This window comes from Sarcophilus harrisii, chromosome 4 (assembly GCF_902635505.1).
Source record: "Sarcophilus harrisii chromosome 4, mSarHar1.11, whole genome shotgun sequence".
NCBI lineage: Eukaryota > Metazoa > Chordata > Mammalia > Dasyuromorphia > Dasyuridae > Sarcophilus > Sarcophilus harrisii.
The window spans coordinates 390,836,266-390,840,808 of record NC_045429.1 but is presented as its reverse complement, the minus strand read 5'-3'; the positions used below and the strand labels follow the sequence as shown (position 1 = coordinate 390,840,808).

The window sequence follows — 4,543 nt, the reverse complement described above, 5'->3', positions numbered from 1 at the left end:
AAGCAACTTGCCCAAAGTTGAAGAACCAGATGGTAGCAAAGCCAATTCTCTAAAGTAGGTCTTTTGATTCCAAATTCAATGTTCTTTTCACTATAGTATTCAGCCATTTGGCAAGATGATTTGAATATTAAGCATGATATTATAGGTTTCTGACAATTTTAAGCATGATACTGAGGAAGACCTTTGAGAACAGGAAACCTTATATCAGACTTCTCAAATTATCACGTAACTGGTTGCCTTTTCTGTCTAAATGTAATCCTAGCCAATGTTAATTATTTCCTTTTTGTCTTTTATAGCTTGTTTGTATATATTTGTTTGCATGTTTGCATGGTTTGCATCTTCCCCTCCATTAGATTGTGAACTCCTGTATTCTTTGGGGGTTTTTTTTGGAGGGGTAGGAATAGAAATGTTTAAGTACCTTTTTTTGTAGACAACCTGCATGACATTTTTAAAAACAATGCCTCCATTCCAAATAAATCAAGGTCAAAAATAAATTAATAAAGCTCAAGATGATATTAGTCCAAATTTGTCCAAGTCCTGGTGTTGTGCTGATGACAAAAAGCAGCAGCCAATTATGACAGATGATTCAAAGTAAAAAGCTGAACTTGTTAACATTTCTCCATTTCTAAACCATCCTTAAAGAAAATCTTACATGGGGGATCCCATCATCCTCCTAGAAGTCCAAAAGAACCAGCATGTCATCTAGATTCATGTTTTCATTTATGAAGAACAGATAGTTTTTTTTTTTAATTAGCAAGGATATGTTTGATTTATTCAGTAGGTTTTATTCTATCTGGCTTGTGTTTTTCAAGTCTGCTGTTGACTGATTTCATATAATCTTTGATGTATTTTTTGAGATTTCTTTTATGAAACTAGTTTCTTGCAGATGATAGCTTATTACTATGTCAACTCCAGTAATTTATAGTACAACTGTTCCCTTACTACCTTCAGCAGAAGTATTTACCAAGGAATGAATCATCAGTGGCACCCTCTGTCCTACTGACTATCTTCTCCTCCACTTCCAGGCATAGTTCATTCAAGATCTCATGAATCTTATAAATGTCGGAGAACATTTTAAAATAACATTTAAAAATGGTCATCGGTAGATGATCATGGTGGCCAAAGGAGGAAGAGGATGGGAAACTTCAGGGCCAAAGTCCTATGTGAGCATAAGTGAGATGCAATCTCGGGTTTTAGAAGGAGAAGGATAGGAGGGGTAGGGAACTAGAGGAAAAACTACAGACTTTTGCCCTTTTTTTGTACCCTCCTTTTCTGAGCACAATGATTGGTATATAATAGTATTGCTATATAATAGGCATTTAATAATGTTTATTGATTGATTCCACCACACTGCAATGACAGCTGGCCATTCCACACCACAGTTTGGTTTAATTCTCATCCTATCTACCCCAAATCCATCCTCTTTCTTCAGTTTTACTGTTGGTATTTTTGTTTAGTCGTTTCAGTCATATCCAACTTCATGATCCAATTTAGGGTTTTCTTGGCAGAGATACTGGAATGGTTTGCCATTTACAGACAAGTTTTTCTGCCTCCAAGTCCAGGCCTCTATTCATGGTATCACTTAGCTACCTTTCTCTTCAGTTTACAACCAAGAAAATAATTTCTTTAGACAGAGGAGCATGGGAAACAATAATAAAATAAATCTCTTTTCTTCTCTTATAGATCATATTTTTTCTCTTTTAGGAAAAAGAAAGTGATTGTGCTTCCTCTGTCCTTTCCCACTCCCCCTCACACACACATAAACATTCAATATCTAAAAATAAACAAACAACTAATAAAACAACTAAGCAACCTAGACAGGCCAAGGCTTACTTCATCAATGAAAATACCACCTCTTCTCCTTTCTCCAATACCTTCTTTCCCTAGCAGTCTGATACCTTTTTGCTATATTACCTTGATCATGCAAATTTCACTTTTAAATCAGAATCTGATTGAAAAAGTAATACTCCCTCAAGGATACTTTCTGACTTCTGAAATGTCATTTCAGTTCTCCTAACACTCATTTTATTGAGAGCATTTCAGTGAAACGAGCAGGTGATTCCTTTTCAGGATAGTTTGTTGGCTACAAGAATTTAACTAATTTCTTGGAAAGATTATTATTTTCCTTTTATTTTGTTTTGTTTTAATGGCTCCAAGCTTCTGTTCAAGTCTTGGGAATGTTAAGTTTTGGATAGGGTTCTTGAATTGGTAAAAGAAAAAATGTGAAAATGAGCAACAATAAGTCACATTATATGTGCAACAAGGAGTAGTGAGTAACGATCCATAAGTTAACTTCTCTTGAAATCTGAATCCTTTCTTTAAGTAAAGTTGAACTGACTCTTTTTGTCATAAGGGTTCAAAAATACAAGGAATCAGTAGTTTATAAAAGACTTAATGAGTTCTTGAAGTTCCCAAAATGGTTCCTACCAAAGAAAATTTGTCCTAGGGGAAGATACTGCAAATTGGCCAGCCCCAAATCTGGCCCAAGTGCAGTGACTGCTCCCATTGAATGCCAGCCAGACTATCTGCACTTGGGCCAGACTACATTACTAAAACTGAAAGCAAATATTATCATTGAGATGGGTCAAAAATCTTGGACCAAACTCTCCAACTGTCTTCCACCTTACATATGTACCACTTCTCTGTATTTTAGAGAAAATTCCTGTATTGTCCTGTGTTGTTTTAACTATTTCAAATCCAGAAAGTCTCCAAAATCTCCCAACCTACCTCAGACACAAAAGAATATGGCTGTACCCCTGCTGCAGAGCATATTTCTGTAATGGCTCCCCTTGCTTTCACGCATGTGTACTTAAGGAATGAAAATTCATTTTAATCTAATCTTGAGTGCAACATAATTTAAAAAGTAGATTTGTTTATCTATATATTCATGGATACCTATTACGCATTCTAAAATAGGTTAAATTTCAAGTATTTTGAGATAATCCACTACTTGAAGATTTTCTTTATTATTCTTCCCCTGTATCAAATGGGGATCATAGGAGATGACTAGACTTCAAACCTTAGGAGAGTCAACAGTCTTCATTCATGTTGCCTCTTGGCTACTTCACAACTTTTTCCATCTTCATATAGTCTACTATGCAATTGCTCAAGATTCAAGGAGCATGTAGCACCCAATCTAGAATAATGGGAGAACTAAAGTAAGAATGAAAGAACTTATGAGTCAAATAATTCAAGTCAGTTCCCCCACCCCTGCTGACTACACTCTTTGGTCATATCATGTTCTCATGAACTTTAACATCAAGAACTTCCCATCCTACAAGATGCATCAGACGTGGTACTCAGAACTTATCAGTACCTTTTGCCCCTTGGAAGGTGGGACAAAGAGTTCTTCCTAGAACCCCCAATTAAGGAAGGTGCCCAGGCCAGCCATCTCTTTATTTCTCTATGGGCTTTATTTCTCTAATGAACTTCTCCATCCTTCTCTCTTATTTAACAACTCTTCTCCTCCTCTGGCTTTTCAGTTTTCTTTTGCAGTTTGTCTTCCTCCATAGTATTGAAACCTCCTTGGCCACTTTGTATTTGTATCTCCAGTACTTAACACAGTCCCTGGCATATGGTAGGCATTTAATATTTATTGACCACCTGATTGACAAAAGTTCAGAAGTTATCAAAATATGGCCAAAGGCAGGTGCGAATGCAAGGAAAGAAAGACTCTCAAATATAGCCTGAGGAATGTGAAAAGTTCAAATGTCTGGCAGTCAAGTGAGGCATTTGTACTTGTGGGGAGACAAAAGTTGAGCCAGTTTGCCTATTCCCTGGGGAGAAAACAAGATAATTGGGAGAGGTGATGAAAAAAAAAAAACAAGGAAAAAGAACCTATTGATGGGATGCACAGGGTACAGCTTCTAGGGGAAATAAAGCAGTAATCCTGAGGGCCCCCAACACACCCCTTAGGAGCGTTGTTGTTCTAACAATCTGTCAATAATCCTAAAGTCTCCTGATCTTTGAAATACTATAGTGTAATCCTACAAATATTGCTGATTGGCAGATAAACAGTCTATTAGTAATAACAAAGTTCCTGAGACAATAGTGAATAGACCATCTCTCAGACTAACTGTAAGCCATAAAACTAACAATTAAGTAACATGAAATTCTCTCTAACTTTTCCTATAAATTTATCTTCTTGCTCCTTGTACTTTGCTAAATTCTTTTGGAATTTAACCCACTTCAACTGGTGCTACAATTATAAAAAACTTTGCCCCTTGACTTGGAGATGGGTTCAAGCCTACAAATTCTTTTGAGCCATCTCATGACACCAGTCTCTAATCCCAACCTTTTCGGGTCTTCTTTGAACCTCAACACTATAGTTTTATATGGTTTATATATGATTTGAGGATACTTTCCTCATGAATGAGATTACATTCTAATTTATAATCTCAGATTTCTCAGAATAATCAAATTCAGAGGAGTAAAACAAGATGTGGGAAAAGAAGTTCATGAAGTAATCCAAAACAAAGTCATCAGGGAACCTTGAGGAATCCATGCTGAAGGATGGTGCAATTTGGATCTCCTGTGAATGTCA

The 4,543-nt window shown here is 36.3% G+C and overlaps 1 pseudogene; it reads right to left on the bottom strand.

Moving 5' to 3' along the window:
• Nucleotides 1-603: 603 nt before the first annotated feature.
• On the bottom strand, nucleotides 604-1,100 carry LOC100918548 (annotated as a pseudogene).
• Nucleotides 1,101-4,543: the final 3,443 nt, after the last annotated feature.